The sequence below is a fragment of the Gastrolobium bilobum genome, unplaced genomic scaffold (genome assembly GCF_033153095.1).
Source record: "Gastrolobium bilobum isolate Gb01-03AN ecotype WA unplaced genomic scaffold, APGP_CSIRO_Gbil_v1 utg5429, whole genome shotgun sequence".
Lineage (NCBI taxonomy): Eukaryota > Viridiplantae > Streptophyta > Magnoliopsida > Fabales > Fabaceae > Gastrolobium > Gastrolobium bilobum.
In genome coordinates this window covers 153,643-160,544 of record NW_026898384.1, presented here as the reverse complement: position 1 = coordinate 160,544, position 6,902 = coordinate 153,643, and positions in this window count along the sequence as shown.

The following is a 6,902-nucleotide window of genomic DNA, read 5'->3' as shown; positions in this document are numbered from 1 at the left end:
AAGGACAGGGTATGTCAAATTGTTGATGCTTATTTTGGTTGAAGTTTTATCCCCAAAACAGATCTTTTGGTTGAAGTTTGTCATCTCAAGAGGAGTGGTGTGATATATTCCTAAAGTCACTGTTAACTAAGAAGAGGCAATGAATTTTAAATGGAATGAAGTTGAGTGCAAAACGACCCTAGCCAAGTTGACTCTAACAGAAAATTCTTCAGAAGTTAAATTTTTTTAAAACTCTTTCAATCCATTTTATGCTTTACATCGCATTTCACTTGAGTGATTTTGATATATGCCTCTTATGTAAAAGCTGCAAGTCATACTGATGTTTCTGTTACATGGAAGGTTGTTTTACCACTTTTACTACATATATAACACCTGAGGACTTAATGGAGATATTATCAAATCTAGAAGATTTAAATATATTCTCTCATCTTTTTGATAAGAATGCATTTGTTAGTAGATTGTCTGTTGTTATAACTTATAACCAAAATATGTGTTTGTTGTTTCCGGTAAAAATGAGTTATATTTTTTGGTTAAATTTGGAACTCAACTGTGGTGAAACGGTTCCTTTGTAACTGAAAAATCATGAGTTTGAATCCTAAAAACAGCTTTTTCGCAAATATGTAAGGGTAAAACTACGTGCAAGGATTGCCCTCACTTCACTTTCGTAAATCGAGGTTTAATGAGGAGTGATTTTTTTTTTTTAGGACCAACAGCCAAAAATCCTGCTATCTTTATCCTACATTCTACTTATTCTACAATAAGCATATAAAAGACAGCTTTATTTTTGGGACTGAACGGGGATGATGCTACAAAGCATAAGTGTTTATGTTTCCTTGTTTATTAAACATTGTACATCTATTTCTTCTGTTTTAATGCCTCTTGGTTCAGAACAATATTGTATGTTGATCTAAATCTAATCAAAATTTCACTGTTTACAGGCATATGCTGTTCATTGTAAAAGATCCGTTGGTATGCACAAGTTCAACATGTACAAATTAAGCATATGATGTTCCCTTGACAGCATTTTGTTCATCTTTGTCATATTAACGCGGACATTTTAACACTTCATTTATTGTTGAAAGAATGAGTTAAGGATGCTGCAAAAGGGGAGAATTTGCAAATAAAGAGTCAAAAGTGAGCTGAAGATATATGAGGCCAAACTATTATCAACCACTTATCCTCAGTCTCCAGTCTCCTCTGCTTGAGTGATTATGAAATGGAAGTAGAAAATAAATATGTGGTTGGTCAGACATTATTGAAGTTCTGTGATCAAATTCGGCAATAGATATAGTATAATTTTTTTTTTAATGCATATATGTTAATGCCGACTTCATGTCATGCACTAATTTACACCTCATTTCCCATACTTCATGTCAATGTATGTACTAATGCTTTTGAAGAGGAGATAGTTTCTTTTACTTATGAGTGTACTAAAGATTTAATTGTTGGTCTGTCTTCTTTTTCTGGGTAAATTAGTCTGGGTCTTTTTGTTAGCTGCCGGTGCATATGCAAAGTATCAATAATTTATAGTATTATCATTATAGTTGGAAATATGATTCCGTTAGTATGAAATTATGGAACTGGATAATGGAATATTTCCAGTGCCCCAAAGCCGATTCCCATTTTCATTCCTATAAAAATAAAGGTAAACACTCTACTTTCTTGAATCAAATGAGTAACTGTAATGTCGTTCTCGATTAGAACCGGAGTATATTGTGATTTGGTAAATGTCAGTTAACATTAAACAGACAAACCATAGTTTTTAGCTTGTGAAATTCATAGTGAGGGTGTGGATTGCTTGCATCATAACAATCATAACTAGCATATAGACCGATGAGATCTACCAATTAACAAGCTATCAAGCACATTGGTATTTATCCTAATCTACCTCTTGTACTGTTCAAACACATGATTGTTTTCTGGTAATCTTAATTGGATCCTCCTATGTTGCTATGTGATTTATAGTCAATAATTCGTTGCCATGCCAACATATAAAAATACTATGAAGAAATAGCTAAAGAGACCACCCAAACGGCCAAAAGACCAAAACTCGTCTTCTATTTTTTTTTTTTTCAAAAAAGAAAAAAGGTTCAAATCAAATTGAAATTTCTGCATATCTACAAATTTCTAGAGCTTTCTCATTAACCAAACAAATATACAACCAATCTAAAGAAGCAAAAGATACTACTATACACATTTCAAAAGTTGCAAACTTTGATAGTAAACTTACAACACAAGTCAAAATGTTAATGTCACTTTCTTCACTTCATCTTCTTCGCTTTAACCACAGGTAAAGGAGCTGTAACTCTATATAAATCTTCGATGTAACGGTACCTCTTATTTCTTCTTCCAAAGCTTTCATCTTCAGACTCTACAGTAGTTGTAACAGATGATACATCACCACCAGTATCAAGCTTGTTGTGATGATGGTGTTTCCCTTGCACCACGCTGTAGCTGCTGCTGCTGTGATGATCTTCTTCAGAATCTCCATTGCTAAGTTGTATAAGTTGCTTTGCTGTTTCAATCTCTGATTGAGAGAATGTAATAGGCTTCTGGGTGTTCATGTTTTCGCATGCAGGTACACATGTAGCCATGATTTGTTGAGAGAAAGATAGTGAATATTGGCAACATATGCATATATCATGGTTTTTATACTGTTTATAAAAGTAGGTCGGTTAATTAATGTGGGTATTTATTTTCTTTCTAGGTATTTGTTTTCTCTAATCTTTTGGATTACGCTTTTTTATTATTTTAGTGTTTATTGATTTGACATATTTGTATTTTTATATTGAAGGCAATTAATTAAAGTTTTCCACTTTTGGTATAGAGTATAGACAATAGAAAAATTTAGCTAGGGAAAATGAAGAAAATTATTATAAAAAAAGTTTGGTGATAATTTCATTTAAGTATAGTATAATATTTGAACATCTCAATCATGCTTTATTTGTTTATTCAATTCAAAAGCACATGCTAACGCGTGTTGGGTTTCCGAGAATACTTAAGCGGGTTATCTCAACTTGTCCTACCTTGATAGGGACTCTGATTTACTCTTGAAAACATTTTCCAGAGTTTTTAATTTTTTAAACTTCTTTAACAAGAAATTGACTTTTGATAAAAATGGATAATTTTCAAAACAATAATAGCGAATTAAATATTTCCCCTTTTTCATTTAAATAGCTAGATAAGCTTCGATTATCAAAATGATTAACTTTGGCTACTTTTCCTCATAATTCATATAATAGCATTTATTATTTATTTATTTTTTGAAAAATAATATTTCTATTATTTATCCTTGTCCTACATAATTGTTTGATATATATATATATATATATATATATATATATAAGGGAAAAGTGTTTGTCATTTTAAATGACAGAAAGTTATGTCATTTTAAGAGAGATACAGACACAGAAAATTTGAATTTTAAATTAAAAAAAACCACTCACTTTCTCTCTTCTATGATTTCTGTTTTTCTGTGTCTATCTCTCTTCTAAAATGACATAACTTATGTCATTTAAAATGACAAATACCAAACCCTATATATATATATATATATGACTAAACATATAAATTTGTCTTTCGATTATATCATTATACTATAAAATAACAGTATAGTTTTGAAAAAAAAAATTGTGACTATTAATTTAACCTTGCGTGAAAACATTATTGAAATTTCTCATATAATAATATCAACGGAATAATATTTCTGCAGTTATTGCAGATAAATTATCTGCATTTATTTCTAAAACGACGTTGTTTTGGGATTGAAAAATTAAATAATTATAATTATAAAGACTATAATAACCCTGAAATAAATTAAAATTACAAAAATATCATGATTTTCATTCCAAAATAATATCGTATTAGGCTTACTGCAGATAATTTATCTGTAAAAAAAAGCGAACCCTAATATCAAATATTACTTTGGTTTGGGTTTGGTAATCTCTTTCATGTAGGGATGATTATACATAGAGTTTTATAAGAGTTATGTTGTAGGAAAAATGATTGTGTAATGTTATAGAGATTCGTTTGCGTGCCGTAGTTTTTTTATTTTTTGGTTTCAAAAAGTGTGGGCCCATAAAATGTTGTGTGTGTAGAAAACTTTCTTGTGTTATGTTAAATGATAAATGCAAACCCCTTATACATATTTGCTTAAGACCGAAGTTTAGTCAAGTATAATTTTATAAAATATCTTATTATAAAAAAAAAATAATGAATAAAAAAAGGAAAAGCTAAAAACTTTAATGAGTATCTTTTTTCCAAGATACATGTAAGTTTTTTAGAGTACTTATTTTATTTTCTAGTTTTACCCTTATTTTATGGGAAATACATTTTTCATGTTGCATGAGAAGTATTTTCTCATGTTATAATCCTTTGATTTATATGTAAACCTTTTATTTTTAATAAGTGTGAGACCCACCACTAGTTGAGTCAAAACATAAAAAAAAATACTTCTAATGTAACATGAGAAGTGTTTAACCCTTATTCTATTTATCAAACAACTAATAATATTATCAAAATATTATATAATTATCAAATAACTATTAACTTTATTCTTTAAGCTATTTCTTTTAAATTTTAGCTTAAAGTAACCTTTTAATTTTAAAAACGAAAAAAATGTTTCTGCAGTTAATGCAGATAAGTTATCTGCATTTATTCTCAAAACGATGTCGTTTCGGTATTGAAATCTTAAAAAATTATAAATATAAAGACTGTTATAACCTGAAATAAATTAAAATTACAAAAACACCATAATTTTTCCCCAAAACAACATCGTATTGGGCTTACTGCAGATAACTTATCTCTGCAGTAACTGCAGAAAAAGCGAACCCTTTAAAAATATGCTCCAAATAGACTTATAGAATGACCTACCCATTCATACTGGTTTTTAAAAAAATTACTCATAAAAAAGCCCTACATGTGTTACTTTAAATTATATTTTTATATTTTTTTAGCTAAGTCAATAATTTTTTAAACATTTTAATTTGATATGAATGACCTTTTGAACAATGGGAGATTTTATTCAATCAAAATATGTTTAAATTGACTTGAACATCATTTCATCAAAAATTGGAAAAACAACCACAACATATCACAACTTTTAGTTTACTGTATGTTTTGTGGATGATATTTTCAGTAAATTAGATAAATAAACTAACTAGACTACGGATAATAAAAATATATACTGCTAATACTTCTGACATTACAAAAGCAGCATGTTTATCTAATTAAAAGTTCTGTATTGCATAGAAAGTAAAGTATTGTAAAAATTTACTCTAAAGAAAAAAAGTAATGTCAAAATTATGATATTTAGGGAGCATTTGGTTAAGGAGAAATTTTTCTGATTCTGGGAATCATGATTTTGAAGAATATGCTGCGAAAGTGAATTTTTTGAGAATGTTATCAAAAAATTATTTGGTAGGCTAATATATTATCAGGAATATTAACCCAAGTTTTTTGATTCCATGTTTGGTTGATTATCAAATATTGCAAGAAATGTGAGGTAATTTTACAAAAGTAACCTTACCCATCATTTTTATTCAAAAAATTTCTAATTTTAAATTAAAATAAAATAAAATTAACATCTGCGTTACAAGTTCTATAGTCCACCACCTTTGAGAAAAGAGACTCCAGTGTGTTTCATGAAATCAAGAGTTGGATCAACAGAGAGTGGAAGATACAAGGTCAACACATTCACAGAGATGGTAACACATGTGCACACTAGCTAGTGTTGCGATCATGGCAAGTATATCGGACACACAAGTAATAAAATGTATGAATAGAGTATCGTTCCTACGAGGATTGATCTATCAAGCATTAATTTCACTACGAGATCAAAGTTAGATCAGCCTTAGAATTTGTATGAATATGATTGAAATATAAAAACAAACTCTAGACTACAAACAAAGAACAAGATTCAAACTAAAAATAGGTATAAAAACTAATAATGCATGTTATCAAAAAAAAAAAAAAAAAAAAAAACTAATAATGCAAACGTAGCTAGAGTGTCAATTTTTTCAATTTCATCATAATGAATCTACCCTTACTTGCAAGCAATACCCAACTCATGTTATTGATAATTCTTTCAAAGGTCAATTAAAACTCAATCCCTTAGTATTTTAATTCTTTATCCTATTAAGAACCCTAATCTCTTATTGATCCCGCCATTAAGAACAAGAATTGCAAAGTCATAGATTCCACAATTCTATCCCTAGATCAAGCAAAATCTAGCAATTAATCAAGTCAGAATTCATGCACCAACATCTTTATTGTCATGCAAGATTCACGTGTTCATCTATGAGTGATCAATTCTTAAACAACACTAGGAATGAAAATCAGATTAATTGCATAACATAAAGATTGAATATCAAATTACAAAAAAAGAGTAAATAACATTAGGAATCAAAATGTTCCATCTAACCCTAACTACAAAAAGGAAACTAGCCTCGAATAGTTATAGAAACTAAAACAAGAGATGAAAAACATAAAATAACTCAGTCGTCGATCACCACGGTGAGACTTCAATCTTTTCCTTCGCTCCCAGTTCTGGAACAGAGCCTTCCCCTATGCTAGGGCACAAAAAATTGTCTGAGAATCCATTCTAATTGCCCTTTTTCGTTCTTTCTTTTTTTTTTTTTTATAAAAAAAGGTCAATTGGCTTTTCTTTACGGTGTTGCTCTCTGATTTGCTCGCCATGTCGAGCATTTTAGCGAGATAAATTGACCAGCTCGCAGCGTCGAGCATTTTATCGAGATAAATTGTCCATCTCGTTGGTTTGTTCGCTGCTTCGAGTAAACCATCGAGAAAACAAGTAAAATTGGTTGTTTTGATGAATAACTCACCGTAGCGAGAAACATAGCGAGATGCAACATGAAATCACTCATTTGGCTTTCGCTTAGCTT